Source organism: Pseudorca crassidens, chromosome 1, assembly GCF_039906515.1.
Source record: "Pseudorca crassidens isolate mPseCra1 chromosome 1, mPseCra1.hap1, whole genome shotgun sequence".
NCBI classification, from domain to species: domain Eukaryota; kingdom Metazoa; phylum Chordata; class Mammalia; order Artiodactyla; family Delphinidae; genus Pseudorca; species Pseudorca crassidens.
This window is the reverse complement of record NC_090296.1, coordinates 173,682,847-173,702,531: the sequence shown is the minus strand read 5'-3', so window position 1 is coordinate 173,702,531 and position 19,685 is coordinate 173,682,847.

Here is a 19,685-nt window from a genome sequence, read left to right as displayed (position 1 = left end):
GGGAGACTCAGCGTCAGGAGGAAGAATTGGCATCCTCCTTCCTGCTTTGCGCGTTGATCTGGAAGTATCTCTCTGACTGCAGCCCTTCACCCTGGGTGCGTTTGTTTCTAACCGCCAGCCCCTTTCAGCACACCTGGAACCAATCTCATCGCCCGCCCCGCCCCTGAGCTCTCAGTAGCAGCTAACAGCATCTACTCCTTCTCAGCTGTGGGCGTCCGGTCTCTGAGCTTCTAGGTTTTGATAAGCCCAATTACTCCCCTTTGTTCCCCTAGCCTTCAAGGCAGTACCTGTTTTCTGAAGCTATTATCTCCCTGCTACCCTAAGGTTCCTTCTTGTCTTTCAGCCTCTGAAACCTATGTAACCATGTCTCTTTATTCAACTCTCTCTGTTGAAATACATAATGTGATTTCTGTTCTAACTCAGCAGAGACGTGCAACACACAAGAACAGTCTTATGACCTCAGGGTAGGGAAAGATTTCCTAAGCAGGACACAAAAAGTGCTAATCAGAAAGGAAAAGCTTGGCAAGTTAGATTACATTGAAGATATCAAAATTGGCTTTCAAAGGATTAAAAGGCAAGTAAGAGATATTTGCTATTCATTTAACCAAAAAAAAAAAGAAGGCCTTGGATCCAGACATAAAGAACTCCTACAAGTCAAGGCAGAAAACCCGATGAATAAAATACTTTAAATATATACAAGTTTTATTTACCAATTACCTCAATAAAACTGGGGAAAAAATGAGCAAAGACTTCAAAATGTACTTCACAAAAGATAATATCCAAATGTCCAATAAATACATGAAAAGGTACTCAACTTCATTTGTCACAAATGGAATACAAATTAAAATCAAGATATCACTACATACCATCATAAAAGCTGAAATTGAAAAGACTGACACGGGGCTTCCCTGGTGGCGCAGTGGTTGAGAATCTGCCTGCCAATGCAGGGGACACGGGTTCAAGCCTGGTCTGGGAAGATCCCACATGCCGCAGAGCAACTAGGCCCGTGAGCCACAACTACTGAGCCTGCGCATCTGGAGCCTGTGCTCCGCAACAAGAGAGGCCACAATAGTGAGAGGCCTGCGCAACGCAATGAAGGGTGGCCCCTGCTTGCCACAACTGGAGAAAGCCCTCGCACAGAAACGAAGACCCAACACAGCCATAAATAAATACTAAAAAAAAAAAAAAAAAAAGACTGACAATGCCAACTGCTGGTAGGGATGCATGCTGTAAAGACTCTTGTACACTGTGGTTGGGAATGTGAATTAGTACAACCAGTTTGGAAAACTGTTTAGTATTAGCTACCAAAACTGAAGGTATGCCTATCACCCAGCAATTTCACTGATATTTACGTAGCAAACCGAAATGCATGCTCTTTGTCACTGAAAGACACATGCAAGAATGCTCATAGCAGCATTCTTCATAACAGCACAAAATTGGAAAAACACAAATGTCCAAAAGCAGTAGAATGGAAAATAAATTGCGGTATATTCATATAATAAAATACTATGTAGAAAAGAGAATCAACCACAACCAATGCAACAAGTATGAATCTTAAGAACTTAATGATGAGTTTAAAAAAAACAGTCACCAAGGAACACATACAGTATGATTTTGTGTTTTAAAAAACAGGCAGGACCAAACTATAGTGTTTAGGGATGCGTGCTTAGATAGTAGAAGTATAAGGGCAAGCAGAAGTCATTATCATATAAATCAGGATGGTGGTTAATTCTAGGAGATAAAGAGGGGGTGACAATAGGGGGGATGGAGAGCTCTTCTGGGTGCTGGCAATGTTCTATTCTTATCTCATTTATGTTTTTGCTTTTTGATAAAATATAGAGCCACACTTTATTTATTGTGTACATTATGCAGGTTGTATTTGACCCCAAAAAAGGTTAAAATGCAGATAATAATGCACATTTCTTAGGATCGTTGTAAAGATGAATTGAACTAGGATGCGTAGAGAAAGCTTTGTAAAGTACCTGACGTATAATAAGCATTTAGTACAAGCTAGTTATTATTATCTGGTGTAGTACTACGGAGAGACAAAAGCAACTATGAACCTGGGCTAGGAGCAAACAAAACCCTAACAAGAAGCTGTCAAAGAGCCTAAAATGGTTTCCAATATATACTAAAGACTAGGTAGAGGATGGAGGTAAGTTTTAAGTGTGTTTGCTACAAATGCCAGGAGATAAGAATTCGTTCCTACCACAGTGCTTAGCTTATAAGCATCTCTCAATAACTATTAGAAATATGGATGGACGGATGGATGGATGGACGGAAGGATGGGTGGATAGGTAGATAAATTGAAACAAGAGTTAGTCTGATGCACTTCCCTGTGGCGCAGTGGATAAGAATCCGCCTGCCAATGCAGGGGACACGGGTTCGATCCCTGGTCCTGGAAGATCCCCCCATGCTGTGAAACAACTAAACCCATGCGCCACAACTACTGAGCCTGCCCTCTGGAGCCCGAGTGCCACAACTACTGAGCCCATGTGCCGGAACTACTGAAGCCCCCACGCCTAGAGCCCGTGCTCCGCAACAGGAGAAGCCACTGCAATGAGAAGCCTGCGCACCACAACGAAGAGTAGCCCCCGCTCGCCACAACTAGAGAAAGCCCGCACGCAGCAACAAAGACCCAAAGCAGCCAAAAACATAAGAATAAAATTAAATCTAAAAAAAAAAAAAAGAGTCTGATGCAAATCTTGCAGCTCCAAGATCTTAACACACATCATATACAATAAAGTTTCAGGCTTTGTGATACCAGGGAAGTTGGTGACCATTTTTGCAGAACTTTTCATGGTCCTTACTGGCTGTTTACTAGCCAGGGAAAGGGCTAATATCAACCTGGATCTATAGTATCTACCACCAAGTGGGTAATTTATTTTACCTACAAATTAAGCATTCTGCCAGGGGCTATCAATCTAGTCTGAAGGCAGAGTATGAGAGTAGTTTTTCTACGCACACAGTCTCCCACAGCAAGCAGAGGCTAAACTAATGCTCATCCAATGGACGGGGATTCACTAGGCTAAAAACATGTTTTCCTAAGACAGCCTAAAATGACAACCAGGCATCCGGAATGGAGACCACTGAAGCCACAATTTCCAGGCCAGTATTGTATGTAATTGCAGTCTTCAAAGTTTTGTTCATCACAGGGAAAAGAAACATCATTATATTCACCAAGCGGTCACTATGCTCCTGTCTGGTCCTCAGAACTGCAGACCAAGAAGGCTGTCAACTATTGACGCATATGCTACAGTCACATGGCAGAGGCCGTGTACATTGATTGATTTCTTATTCCTATTATAAGGCGTAATAGGCTCGCTCACAAACTCTGAACATCTCCACCTACACCTCCATTCCTCTTCCCCAATCCCAATCAGTCCTGTCGCAACAATTACAACTGGATCTATTTCCTTCCCAACGTTTTTCTTTACATACACACACACATTTATTTTTATTTTAAAAAATGATATCAAACTATATATGTATAATACAATAACCAATATATTTGGTCTCTGTCCCAGGTTCCTGGCACAGAGCTCCTAACACCCTTGGAAATTCCTGAGTGATCGGAATCTCTTTTTTTTTAATTCATAAAGAGCCCCTTTTGATCACACCTGAGTTTATGCTAATGAGGTGATCTAGGTCGGGCTCCACATCACCTCAGGATGGGGCTGGTCACGAGAAAGACAAAGTGTTACAGGGTTGGAACTTCCAGCTCCACCCACTGACCTAGGGGAAGTGGGCAGGAGACCTGGAGAGTAATCTCTATAAAACTCTTGAGCAACGAGATATGATGAGCTCGCAGGTTGGTGAACACGAGGAGGCTCTGGGAGCTTACGATGCTCTGCGCCCCTTCCCACGTATTCGCCCTTATGCATCTCTTCCATTTGTCTGTCCTGAGGTGTACCCTGTATAATAAACCTGGAAGTGTAAGTAAAATGCCTTCCTGAGCTCTCTGAGCCGTTCTAGCAAACCACTGAACCTGAAGAGAGAGTCCTTGGAATCCCTGACTTGTAGCCAATCAACCAAGGACAAGCGCCAACCGGGGTCTGGCATCTCGAGTGGGGACAGCTTGTGGAACGGAGCCCTTTGACTTGTGGCATCTGACAGTAACTCCAGGCAGAGTCAGAATTGAACGGAACCATTGATACCCAGCTGGTGTTGGAGAATTGATTGGTGTCGGGAAACACCCACTGGACAACTTGCTTTCTTTGCTCAGTGCTTCTCATAAACAGTTTTCATGGGAAGGACTCTGCACTGTACTTCACTCTTTTCGTGCTTTGCATAGGAAAGCAGACTCCCTAACCAGAGCCCTTCTGATCCTTTTTCCGTTCCAGCATATGCCCACCCCCTGGCTTATGTGTGCTTTCCTGTAGCGACTGCACCTGTATCTCTCTCCCGAGGCCCGCCCTGGCTTCTGGAGCCATCTGCCTGGAAGCGCTGAGAATTAGGAGGGCCTGCAGGATAAGGCCCAGCTCCTTGCCTCCAGGTGGTACAATTTATACTCCAGAGCTCCCCCCAGAAGATTGGGTGAGTGCTGGGCCTTTATCTGAAATCACTCCCTGACTTGGTGTCTTTCCCTCCCCCGCTCCTGTCCCGACCTTCCTTTATGGGGTTGTCTTGGAACATGTCCCTAATAAATGACACGCAGATGAGTCCTCATCGCAAGGTGTGTCTGGGGAAGATGACTCATCACACACAATATTCCGTGGTATAGGATGTGCATTAATCCATGTAACCGGTCTCCTGTGAGTGGATTTTTGTGTTATTTCTGACTTTTCCTATCCCAGACCACACTGCATACGTAATTGCACACTAGTCCTACAGCAGTCCCTAATCCCTCCCCCCGCCCCCCTACTCTTAGGAGTTGGTCCAGTCAGTTGTCTGGCCTCCTGCCATCAGAGTTTAAAAACAAGAATGTATCTATAAAACAGAAACAGACTCACAGACATAGAGAACAGACTTGTGTTTGCCAAGGCGGAGGGGGAATCAGGGAGGGAAGGATTGGGAGTTTGGGATGAGCAGATGCAAACTATTATATATAGGATGGATAAAAAACAAGGCCCTACTATCTAGCACGGGGAACTCTAGTCAATGTCCTGGGATAAACCATCATGGGAAAGAATATAAAAAGAGAATGTATACCTATGTATAACTGAATCACTTTGCTATACAGCGAAAATTAACACAACATTATGAATCAACTATACGTCAATTTTAAAAATAAATAAATAAAAAGAAGGACCGCACCAAAGGAAAAAAAAAAAAAGAATGTAAACACGGCCACAAGGAACCCACTACCGTTATTAGTCCCAAGGAGAAAAATGACTCAGCAGGCTTGTTTATTTTTCCTGGAGTTAAGTTAGGATCAAAGGGCTCAGCCCACACAACTTCCCGAACTGCTCTCAGATTCCTAAGAAATCAATGGTTATTATCACACACCCGCCCCAGAGGCTGGGTCCCCTATTTTCAGATCAATGACTAAGAAAGGGTCCTTTGTCTGAGAAATTACGAGGTCATACAACCCAGCGTCTAACTTCTTCCTAACTCCTTGGATGGTCCCAAGTGAAAAAGATGAAATCTTGATGATGGAGGGACTTCATTTATTGATACTACTGTGAAATTTTCTGGGAATTTCCGCAAGGAAAAGGCTTGCCTATTTCTTTTGAAATGAGCAGCGAGGACATGTGGAAATCTGTTTGAAACCTTTTCGTTTGGGAAACCTCTAAAAATAAGCTAAACTATCTTACTCTCTGGGGAAATCACCAGAGTAGAAACTTCCTCCACACTGTTCTCTTGACACAGAACCTAAGGCAGGAATCATTGGATTCCTTCTTTTTTCCCTCCTCGCAGGTGTGAATTTGATCTATCAGTGTCTGAAAGGCCCCTCTCATCTCTGGCTGCGGGTTTCCACTCACAGAATAGTTCCAAACGGTGTTTCGGGACAACAGATCTCCAGCACGTTAAATATACCTGCCAGTAGCCCCACCTCATTCTTAAAGCTTTCTGGGACAATTAATGAAGTCAGTCCACTTAAAACACACAACGACCATGTGAATAAAAGGGTAGTGGCTGCAAGCTCTGGGTTGCGTGATAGAATGTGAGAAGTCATTGAAGACACAATCTCATTATCACAACCCTAGGACCAGCGGGGTCCAGACACAGCCGCCTCCTCTGTGTGTTATCAGTTACATGCCAGCAAGTACTACCTTTTTGAAATGTTTCATCAGGGATGACAAACTTAAAACAGGTTGACTCACCTGGACCTGCTCACGGTCTCCTGCTGACACACCCCTTCCCATTCTGAAAAGAAAAGAAAAGAAAAAAAATCTTCAATTAGTCCCTGGGAATTCACATCCTCTGGTTGGAGGAATACATACTGGGCCAAACCACCCACAAAGAGGAGAATGAAATCTTTTACAGGGAGTCATCTCTGTCCTGATGCTAAGAACAAAAGACAAAGTAAGTTCTGAGGGCACAGATGCTAAAGTCTTAGAGGTAGGAGGGAATCAGACTATGAAGGGGGCTGTGGGGTGGAATACGTTTCAGAGTTTAGGTGGTTTACCCCAAACAGCCTCATTAGTGGCAAGTCAGAGGCTTCAGACAGCGTCTCTGAATTCATGGCCTGGGGCTCTTTCCACCAAAATGCATTGCTAATGTTGTTAGAAACAAAGAACACAGGAGAGAACGGAAGATGCAGGGCAAGGCTCCCATCACCTGTCAGTTACTTTTTAAATAATAATAATTGTCATCATTATTATTATAGACTTGTCACTTTTTTCCCACCTCCTAGAGATAAAGGCCCCGAAGGCGAAGCAGCTGGGCCACTTCGCCAGCAGCTTCAGCATCACGCCCGCCCAGGCCGCCCCTCTCGGCCTAAAACTCAGAGCATCACCAGCCAGAGGAGGCTCAGAACCCAGAGCCTTCACCTCCTGAAATCCACACATCCCAGCTGGCTCCCCGCAAAGCCAGTCCATCCAACACCATTGTTTGCTTGACCTGGAGGAGATCTGCGTACTCAGCCAGACTAAACCAAAAAAGTACTGTCTCTCAAGTTTACACAGTCAGATAAGGGAGACACCTGTTGAAATGATCTTATCCAGAAAAAATATACCTTGTGTTTTTTATTAAAATTTATGGATTTTTTAAAGAGGTTGATTAAATTTTATTTCATTTACATGGGGGTCAGAAAGAAACAGAAATAGATGTGAACCTTCAACATAACGCTGTAAATGGGGCCCAAACAGTATAAAATGATAGGTTAATGGAAAACAATCACTTTCAATAGGTCTATACTGATACCAAAAGTATAGAAGACACTAAAACTTATATTTTACGCAGCTGACACTGATCTGAGAAAGCACAAGATGACCCCAGAACAAGGAAACCTTCTCTGGGAGGCTCGCTTTTGTCTTGGGTTATCTTGAGGAGATGCTGTCAAGAGAGCCAGAGCAGTGAAGGAGGAGTCAAAGGACCCGTCCGGGCTCCAGGATGCTGGGTGCAGGTGCCATCCCTGCACCTGGATGCATAGGCCACCTCTCCGCATATCCACAGACCACCCTGCTGGCCAGGGCCCTTAGATGGGGTGACCCGGGTCCCTCCCAGCAATTCCATTCTTGAACCCCTAAATAGGAAGGAGCACATTGTGGACTGGTTGGCTTGAGTGGTTAATCAGAAGAGGATGAAGAGGAAAAACAAACCACCTGAAAGTACGTGAATTAAAAGACGCTCTATTCCTTGCCCCAAGTGAAGCCTGTCACCTTTTAGTAACGGCTTCCCAGAGACTGTACTCTTTCTCTCGCCTTGATGGTACACCAACCGCCCTCCTGATCCCCTGGACCCCAAAGCCAGGCTGTGGCAGCCTTTTCTGTCTCTTCTCTACGCCAGTGACCAAGGTAGAAGGATGTTGGAACCAAGGATGGGAGAGATTTTTCTGAGCTAACAACTCATGTCACAGAACACACCTCACTCCTGGCTACTGGGTGATGACACACCGTCACCCTTGCCTGAACCAGATCCATCTGCCTTAGGGGAACACACCCTGCCACCCACAGCCATCCACTTCCATGTAACTTGTGGGTGACCTCATCGGGTAGCCAGTTCACCTCAAGGCAATTGCCCAGTTAGTTAAATTTTATGCTACCACTTTAGGTTTCTGGAAGAGAGGGTAACTTTTTTTTTACCCTGCAGTAAGCAGGCAAGCTTTAAGAGAAGGCGCTTAGGAAGAAAACGAAAAGTCAAGTCTTTTAAAGATCTTACTAATTTAAGTTACAGATGTAATAGAAGTAATTGTTCTCTCTGTAAAAACTTCAAATATAGAAGTTTATAGAGTAAAACGTAAAGGCCCTACTCTATCATCCCCAACCACTTCACCTTCACTTCCAAAATTAACTTAACCTCTATTAGGCCGTTTGATATGTACCCTTCTAGTCTTTTTTTCTATGCACTGGCATATAATATATATACTTTATACATTTTATATATAATTAATATACAATTATATTATTCAGTTATATTTATATGATTTATATGGTATTTTATATAACTTATATTATTAAATTATAATTATATTATTATATTAATTAAATATAAATTTTATATATAAGTAATATATATTACATATTATTATATGTAATTATATTATTACATTTAATGTTAAATGTACATTATATATAAATATATGTATAAATTTACTATATATAAATAAATTTATATATAAATTTTATATAATTATATGTTAATTATATACAATATATAATTATAATTATTATAATTATATATAACATACATTACATATAAGATTCTTGGTTCAAGATGGCAGAGTAGAAGGACGTGCACTCACTCCCTCTTGCGAGAGCACTGAAATCACAACTAACTGCTGAACAATCATCAACAGGAAGACACTGGAACTCACCAAAAAACATACACCACATCCAAAGACAAAGGAGAAGCCACAGTGAGATGGTAGGAGGGGTGCAATCACAATAAAATCAAATCCCATAACTGCTGGGTTGGTGACTCACAAACTGGAGAACATTTATACCACAGAAGTCCACCCACTGGAGTGAAGGTTTTGAGCCCTTTGTCAGGCTTCCCAACCTGGGGGTCCGGCAATGGGAGGAGGAATTCCTAGAGAACCAGATTTTGAAGGCTAGAGGGATTTGACTGCAGGACTTTGACAGGACTGGGGGAAATAGAGACTCCACTCTTGGAGGGCACACACAAAGTAGTGTGCACATCGGGACCCAGGAGAAGGAGCAGTGACCCCACAGGAGACTGAACCAGACCTACCTGCCAGTGTTGGAGGGCCTGCTGCAGAGGCGGGGAGTGGCTGTGGCTCACCATGAGGACAAGGAAACTGGCAGCAGAAGTTCTGGGAAGTACCCCTTGGCGTGAGCCCTCACAGGATCCACCATTAGCCCAACAAAAGAGCCACGTAGACTCCAGTGTTGGGTCGCCTCAGGCCAAACAACCAACAGGGAGGGAACCCAGCCCCACCCATCAGCAGACAAGCAGATTAAAGTTTTACTGAGCTCTGCCCACCAGAGCAACACCCAGCTCTACCCACCTCCAGTCCATCCCATCAGGAAACTTCCACAAGCCTCTTAGATAGCCTCATCCACCAAAGGGCAGACAGCAGAAGCAAGAAGAACTACAATCCTGCAGCCTGTGGAACAAAAACCACATTCACAGAAATATAGACAAGATGAAAAAGCAGAGGGCTATGTACCAGATGAAGGAACAAGACAAAATCTCAGAAAAACAACTAAATGAAATGGAGATAGGCAATCTTCCAGAAAAAGAATTCAGAATAATGATAGTGAAGATGACCCAGGACCTCAGAAAAAGAATGGAGGCAAAGATCAAGAAGATGCAAGAAATGTTTAACAAAGACCTAGAAGAATTAAAGAACAAACACCTAGAAGAATTAAAGAACAAACAAACAGAGATGAAAAATACAATAACTAAAATGAAAAATACACTAGAAGGAATCAATAGCAGAATAACTGAGGCAGAAGAACAGATAAGTGACCTGGAAGACAGAATGGTGGAATTCTCTGCTGCAGAACAGAATAAAGAAAAAAGAATAAAAAGAAATGAAGACAGACTAAGAGGCCTCTGGGACAACATCAAACACAACAACATTTACATTATAGCAGTCCCAGAGGGAGAAGAGAGAGAGACAGGACCCGAGAAAATATTTGTAGAGTTTATAGTTGAAAATTTCCCTAACATGGGAAAGGAAATACCCACCCAAGTCCAGGAAGCACAGAGAGTCCCATACAGGATAAACCCAAGGAGAAACACGCCAAGACAATAGTAATCAAACTGGCAAAAATTAAAGGCAAAGAAAAATTATTGAAAGCAGCAAGGGAAAAATGACAAATAACATACAAGGGAACTCCCATAAGGTTAACAGCTGATTTCTCAGCAGAAACAATACAAGCCAGAAGGGAGTGGCATGATATACTTAAAGTGATGAAAGGGAAGAACCTACAACCAAGATTACTCTACCAGGCAAGGATCTCATTCAGATTCGATGGAGAAATCAAAAGCTTTACAGACGAGCAAAAGCTAAGAGAATTCAGCACCACCAAACCAGCTCTACAACAAGTGCTAAAGGAACTCTAAGTGGGAAACACAAGAGAAGAAAAGGACCTACAAAAACAAACCCCTAACAATTAAGAAAATGGTAAGAGGAACATACATATCGATAATTACCTTAAACGTGAATGTATTAAATGCTCCAAACAAAAGACACAGGCTCACTGAATGGATACAAAAACAAGGCCCATATATATGCTGTCTACAAGAGACCCACTTCAGACTTAGGGACACATACAGACTGAAAGTGAGGGGATGGAAAAAGATATTCCATGCAAATGGAAATCAAAAGAAAGCTGGAGTAGCAATACTCATATCAGATAAAATAGACTTTAAAGAATGTTACAAGAGACAAGGAAGGACACTACATAATGATCAAGGGATCAATCCAAGAAGAAGATATAACAATTATAAACATATATGCACCCAACATAGGAACACCTCAATACATAAGGCAACCACTAACAGCTCTAAAAGAGGAAATTGACAGTAACACAATACTAGTGGGGACTTTAACACCTCACTTACACTAATGGACAGATCCTCCAAACAGAAAGTTAATAAGGAAACACAAGCTTTAAATGACACCATAGACCAGATAGATTTAATTGGTATTTATAGGACATTCCATCCAAAAACAGCAGATTACACTTTCTTCTCAAGTGTGCATGGAACATTCTCCAGGATAGATCACATCTTGGGTCACAAATCAAGCCTCAGTAAATTTAAGAAAATTGAAATCATATCAACCATCTTTTCTGACCACAATGCTATGAGATTAGAAATCAATTACAGGGAAAAAAACGTAAAATACACAAACACATGGAGGCTAAATAATACGTTACTAAATAACCAAGAAATCACTGAAGAAATCAAAGAGGAAATCAAAAACTACCTAGAGACAAATGACAATGGAAACACGACGATCCAACACCTATGGATGCAGCAAAAGCAGTTCTAAGAGGGAAGTTTATAGCTATACAAGCCTACCTCAAGAAACAAGAAAAATCTCAAATAAACAATCTAACGTTACACCCAAAGGAACTAGAGAAAGAAGAGCAAACAAAACCCGAAGTTAGCAGAAGGAAAGAAATCATAAAGATCAGAGCAGAAATAAATGAAATAGAAACAAAGAAAACAATAGCAAATATGAATAAAACTGAAAGCTGATTCTGTGAGAGGATAAACAAAATTGATAAACCATTAGCCAGAAAAAGAGGGAAAGGACTCAAATCAATAAAATTAGAAATGAAAAAGGAGAAGTTACAACAGACACTGCAGAAATACAAAGCATCCTAAGAGACTACTACAAGCAACTCTATGCTAATAAAATGGACAACCTGGAAAAAATGGACAAATTCTTAGAAAGGTATAACCTTCCAAGACTGAACCAGGAAGAAGTAGAAAATATGAACAGACCAATCACAAGTAATGAAATTGAAACTGTGATTAAAAATCTTCCAACAAACAAAAGTCCAGGACCAGATGGCTTCACAGGTGAATTCTATCAAATATTTAGAGAAGAGCTAACACCCATCCTTCTGAAACTCTTCCAAAAAACTGTGGAGGAAGGAACACTCCCAAACTCATTCTATGAGGCCACTGTCACCCTGATACCAAAACCAAAGATACTACAACAAGAGAATTACAGACCAATATCACTGATGAATATAGATGCAAAAATCCTCAACAAAATACTATGAAACAGAATCCAACAACACATTAAAAGGATCATACACCATGATAAAGTGGGATTTATCCCAGGGATGCAAGGATTCTTCAATATACACAAATCAATCAATGTGATACACCCTATTAACAAACTGAAGAAGAAAAACCATACGATCATCTCAATAGATGCAGAAAAAGCTTTTGACAAAATTCAACACCGATTTATGATAAAAAACTCTCCAGAAAGTGGGCATAGAGGGAAACTACCTCAACATAATAAAGGCCATATATGACAAACCCACAGCAAACATCATTCTCAATGGTGAAAAACTGAAAACATTTTCTCTAAGATCAGGAACAAGACAAGGATGTCCACTCTTGCCACTATTATGCAACATAGTTTTGGAAGTCCTAGCCATGGCAATCAGAGAAGAAAAAAAAAAAATAAAAGGAACACAAGTTGGAAAAGAAGAAGTAAAACTGTCACTGTTTGCAGATGACATGATATTATACATAGAGAACCCTAAAGATGCCACCAGAAAACTACTAGAGCTAATCAATGAATTTGGTAAAGTTGCAGGATACAAAATTAATGCACAGAAATCTCTTGCATTCCTCTACTCTAATGATGAAAAATCTGAAAGAGAAATTAAGGAAACACTCCCATTTACCACTGCAACACAAAGAATAAAATACCTAGGAATAAACCTACCAAGGGAGACAAAAGACCTGTATGCAGAAAACTATAAGACACTGATGAAAGAAATTAAAGATGATACAAACAGATGGAGAGATATACCATGTTCTTGGATTGGAAGAATCAATACTGTGAAAATGACTATACTACCCAAAGCAATCTACATATTCAATGCAATCCCTATCAAATTACCAATGGCATTTTTTACAGAACTAGAACAAAAAATCTTAAAATTTGTATGGAGACACAAAAGACCCCGAATAGCCAAAGAGTCTTCAGGGAAAAAAACGGAGCTGGAGGAATCAGTCTCCCTGACTTCAGACTATACTACAAAGCTACAGTAATCAAAACAATATTGTACTGGCACAAAAACAGAAATATAGATCAATGGAACAGGATAGAAACCTCAGAGATACACCCACGCACCTATGGTCAACTAATTTATGACAAAGGAGGCAAGGATATACAATGGAGAAAAGACAGTCTCTTCAATAAGTGGTGCTGGGAAAACTGGACAGCTACATGTAAAAGAATGAAATTACAAGACTCCCTAACACCATACACAAAAATAAACTCAAAATGGAGTAGAGACGTAAATATAAGACTGAACACTATAAAACTCTTAGAGGAAAATATAGGAAGAACACTCTTTGACATAAATCACAGCAAGATCTTTTTTGATCCACCTCCTAGAGAAATGGAAATAAAAGCAAAAATAAACAAATGGAACCTAATGAAACTTAAAAGCTTTTGCAAGCAAAGGAAACTACAAACAAGATGAAAAGACAGCCCTAGGAATGGGAGAAAATATTTGCAAACGAATCAACAAAGGATTAATCTCTGAAGTACATAAACAGCTCATGCAGCTCAATATTAAAAAAACAAACAACCCAATCATAAAATGGGCAGAAGACCTAAAGAGACATTGCTCCAAAGAAGACATACAGATGGCCAAGAAGCACATGAAAAGCTGCTCAACATCACTAATTATTAGAGAAATGCAAATCAAAACTACAACTACCTCACACCAGTTAGAATGGGCATCATCAGAAAATCTACAAACAACAAATGCTGGAGAGGGTGTGGAGAAAAGGGAACCCTCTTGCACTACTGGTGGGGATGTAAATTGGTACAGCCACTATGGAGAACAGCATGGAGGGTCCTTAAAAAACTAAAAATAGAACTACCATATGACCCAGCAATCCCACTACTGGGCATATACCCATAGAAAACCATAATTCAAAAAGACACATGTGGGCTTCCCTGGGGGTGCAGTGGTTGAGAATCCACCTGCCAATGCAGGGGACACATATTCGAGCCCTGGTCCAGGAAGATCCCACATGCCGGGAAGCAACTCAGCCCATGAGCCCCAACTACAGAGCCTGTGCTCTAGACCCCGTGAGCCACAACTACTGAGCCTGCATGCCGCAACTACTGAAGCCCGCGCACCGAGAGTCTGTGTTCCACAACAAGAGAAGCCACTGCAATGAGAAGCTGGCACACTGCAATGAAGAGTAGCCCCCGCTCACTGCAGCTAGAGAAAGCCCGCGCACAGCAACGAAGACCAACTCTGCCAAAAATAAATAAATAAAATAAATAAATTTATTTAAAAAAAAAGACACATGCACCCCAATGTTCATTTCAGTACTGTTTACAATAGCCAAGTCATGGAAGCAACCTAAATGCCCATCAACAGATGAATGGATAAAGAAGATGTAGTACATATATACAATGGAATATTACTCAGCCATAAAAAGGAACGAAATTGGGTCATTTGTAGAGATGTGGATGGATCTAGAGACTGTCATACAGAGTGAAGTAAGCCAGAAAGAGAAAAACAAATATCATATATTAACACATATATGTGGAACCTAGAAAAATGGTACAAATGAAGCGGTTTGCAGTGTAGAAATAGAGACACAGATGTAGGGGACAAATGTATGGACACCAAGGGGGGAAATTGGGGGGTTGTAGTTTGATGAATTGGGAGATTGGGATTGACATGTATACACTAATATATATAAAATGGATAACTAATAAGAACCTGCTGTATAAAAAAATCAATAAAATAAAATAGAAAAATTCCAAAAAAAATGGGGATTTTCTTATCTAACTACAGTGTCATTATCACTTTTAACAACAATAATTCATTGATATCACCTGGTACCTGCTCCATAATTAAAATTCCTGAAATGTCAAAAAATATATATATATATTACATATATAATTAATTATATATAATTATAATTAGTGTAATTATATATAATATATATTACATATATAATTGATATATAATATATTATATAATATATAAAATTTATATATAAATTATATAATATATAAAAATTTTACATATTATATGTAACATATATATAAATGAGGACATAAATGGTACCAGACAAATAATAATGTGTATTAGAGATATTTTCAAATCTGTACGTATATGTTTATCTCATTATCTTTCATTGTTGCACAGTTTTCCATAGTATGACCATATTATAATTTTTAACCAATTCCATATTGATGGCCATTTAAGTCTTTCAGATATTTTTATCATATATACATGCATATATATATATATGAGTATATAATATATATCATTCCTTAATGTAAGACACTTCCATCATTTCTAAATTTATCCTTATTATAAATAACTTTCTATACAAGTATTTGCCTGCATTTATGTCTTAGGACAGATATCTAGAAGCTGAACCACTAAACTGGAAGAGACAAACTTTTTAAAACAAAAGTCTTACATGGTTAATTATTCAACTACCAATCAGAAAGTATATACTAGTGTTAATCACAAACAACACTAAAAAAATAAAAAAAATCACGAAGGAAATTTACAGAGAACATTCTGGGTATCTGTTACCAATTATACCATGAGCTTTGGCTTGAGCTTTCTGAACCATCTCCTTCATTCTCATAAAACAGAGTATAGGAGTCCCAAAAGTGTATCCTTCAAATACCCCAGGATAACAACTTAAGCCAAAGAGAATTATTTCTGTATTAGCCACACAGCAGCAGCAGCTGCATCCTGTGACCAGCGACACGGAAGATACAGACCAGAGGTTTAGGCTCTGGAATTAGACACAGATTTGAATCTGTCTCTACAACTTGATGCTTACTCTCTCATAATACCTCTGTTTATCAACTTCTGTTCCCTTCTTTCCATATCCTCCCCTTGCCTCTCAGCTCTCAATTTCAAACATCCTGCCTTCGCCACCAGACTAATCTTCCCCTGCACCGGTTCACATCCCTCCCTTCGAAGGGCTTCCAGTGCCTGAGAGAGAGTTCCATGTCCGACTGGAACACAGAAGCTTGTAACAGACCATCACGCCCACCAACAACACTGGGAAAAGGAGAAGAAGAAAAACTGGATAAACGAACAAAAACATATTTTTTAAAAGCTACTGGGAACCACAGATTCAAAAAAAGTCTAAAGGCACTAAATTGGAGAGGGAGCCAGGGGGCTCCGCCCCGTGATCAGAGATGACACTTTGTTTCAGAAGTGCTGGCTGAGTTGAGGAAGGGTTGTGTGGGTGAGTGTACTGTAGACAGAAGAGAGGTGACGGATGATCCCTGTGAAGATTAACCGAGAGCAGACATGTAAATGCAGTGGTTCCCTCCCACCCCAACCCCTGCCCCTGAACACGTGAGGTATACTCACATCCGTTCAGGTTTATGCAATCTGAGAGCTGGAAAAAATAGTTTAGGTTATTCTAGTTCAAGGTTCTCAGTTTTGGCTACATGTTAGAATCACCAAGGAACTTTTAAAAATACGTTCCGTGGGTGCAGGGGGAGGGCAAGGGGACGTCCGAACCAATTAAAACAGAAGCGCTGCGGGCAAGGCCCAGACCTCAGCACTTCCTAAATTTCCCAAGGTGATTCTGGGATGCAGCCAACATTAAGAAGCACTGGTTTAATTCAACACGCTTCTATCATTCCTTAGACTTTAGATTAGATCCTCATGTGTTAAACTATTTTATCTCCTTCGCACTGCTGAGGGCTCAGGCTACCTCTCGGCTACTTTTGTGTCTTTACAGCATCCACCAAAGTGCTCTGCATGTAGTAGGTATTTGATAAACGTTCTTGACGTGATCGATTAAATACACTCCCATGAGAGTTAGTCATTAGGAACTCAACGTCAGGAACAAAATGCATTTCTTACAACTTCAAATTGAACACATCAAATACAGGAGAGAGAAGGACATTCCCAAGCCAGAAAAATTCACACCTTATACTTTACATCAGCCCAGGAGAGTGGAAATGAATACATTTCCAGGGAAATCACCTCAATAAAAATGAAAGAAAAAGTCTGTTTCCCCATCTCAAAAGATTTTCTTCTCTTTCTGGAAACTCACTGACTTTAATCAAGTTGCATCTAGCAAAGAGTTTTCTCATATATCTTGTTAAAAGATAAACTGAAGCATATTAAATTTTTTAAGAGTTTATTTGAACAAAAATTGACTTGAATCAGCGGATAGAAAGTTGCTCCAAGGAGCTGTACAAAATGAAAGACATTTATAGCCAGAAGGGAGTGGGAACAAGGAAGTTATTCTAGGCAAAAAGCGGGTTGGTTATTGCAAGGTTACTTTCCTGTAGGGGATGCGGGGGCTATCAGGCAGATGAACTAAGTAGTGCAGATAAGGTGTTTCCTGATTGACTTAAGACTCCGTTTCTGGAAGAGCGGAAACTGTAATTAAGTATGGGTTTGGTGACGTGGCGCTTGGCATAAGTGATTCCATTTTGGGCCTGTTGACTTGTTCTTAACAATATAAAATGGAAAAAAAACATAGAACTAACTCATAAAGTTGTGGGGAAGATTCAATGCAAAGTTTCAAGTCTAGACATCTAGCCCATAGTGGGCATTCAAATACTACTTCTGTGTATTCTTGGGGACCATAGAATATTATATGTCTTCATATATTAATATATATTATATTATATGTTATATATATATTATTATATGTCTTCATATATTCTGTGGTATTAAATCAAGTTGAGTCCTTGCCTGTAGTCCTGATTCCCAGAACTCATCCAACACCAAAACTGGCCACCGAAGAGCTAAGGTGATTCCCCCATCAAGACCAGAAAGGGTTCAGTTAGGACGGGTCTGAAAGATAACACATCACAGCAGTGGAACCGGAAATTGGGCTGGTTGGGGGAAAGAAGGATGGATTTTTCCCTTACTGAAGGGAGAGCTGAACTCTTGAACCAACTGGATGTGTTTTCCTGTGTTTTGCCGACTAGCCCAAAGTGGTGGGCGGATGGATGTCTCTGCCTATTTCCTCCCAATTGTTTTCACAGACCTACACTTTGAGAGGGCTAATTGTTGAGTCCTCATCTTTCCTCCCCACAAGAAGAGGGCTTTGTTCAGCGATTAAATCAGGCTGGGAGGCAAAGCCTTTCCATTTTAGATCAAGGTTTGGGCCCCCAAGTAAAAGAAATATGCTTCTTTTTCGTTTAGCTGACAATGTTTTCTCCCTGAGAGAATGAATTGGAGATTTCCACCCCCGAGAAAGGCCCCACCGTGACTCCTACGGATATCAAAATACCAGGAGGTGAGACCCCAGCTAGCAAACCAGAGCATGAAGACAATCGTTTAGACATCTTTTTTCTACTTCCAGTGAATGAACACAAGCAAAGATCGCCTTTGGTTCATCTACACGATGGCCTCAGCCCTCTCCCTTCCTTTGTTTTGGGGTGTATTGCATTTCAGACTCACGGGGAGAGGAAACCCTGCCAGTGGCTGGGTTCTGTGTGCTCACTGTCACCATCTCGGGAGGTTTCTTTGCTGCCCAGCTTTGCAAGACTGACGGATTTTTCTCTGAAGTTCTAGAGCTGCTGAGAACTTCTCATTGTTGCTGTCTCAAGTCATCACCTTCTCTGAGATTAAAGCATTGTGTTCCATGGCTTTAATCTGAGTATAAACTTCTTCAGTCCTTTCTTTGGGAAATAAATATTGCCTAAGTTTCTTAGTGCAAGTCCCATGGCAAATTCACCCTTTAAACAGGAGGCTCTGAGCAGCCTGGGTCCAGCGGGGTTGACAGCCAGCACCAAAAAGCAACACAGGAGAGCACTGGGGCTGAGGAACCCCATGCAGCATCATTGAGAAGGGGGAAGAGGGTCCGCTTGCAGGAGAGGAAGGAAATTGTCTTCTCAGCTGCTCTCAGCTGTTAGTAGTAGTGGGTAGTGGCTGTAGCTGGCAGCTTAGAGCTTTAATGCCACACAGAGCTTCTGACACATCCTGGGGTACTGTTTTCTCTCTCATTCTTTCCAGGGAAGTAACTCTCAGTGAAAAAAGAGCTGGATCAGGAGTCAAGTTGGTTTAGTCTCAGCTGCTATCATGCCTGCAATTGCTTCCCCTCTGTGACACTCGGTTTCCTCCTTTGTAAAGTGTTAGGGTTGAACTAGAGGACCTTGAAGACCCCAGCTCGAGCCATCATGGTTTCAAAGACTAAAAGGCCCATATGATGATGTGTTTATAATTCTCTTTGATAGGAACTCATGTTTTTCTCATTCATCTCCTATAAAATTTTCTCCTAGCATTTAGCAGTCTTGGACCGTAATAGGAACTCTATAAACCCCAAGTGAGTGAATGAAGGAATGAACCTGATTTAACCCACTCTTCTCACTCCCGAGAAGCTCCATCTGAGTGAGGAGGCCCCAATACAATACTCCTTTGTCCTTAACTGCCCTT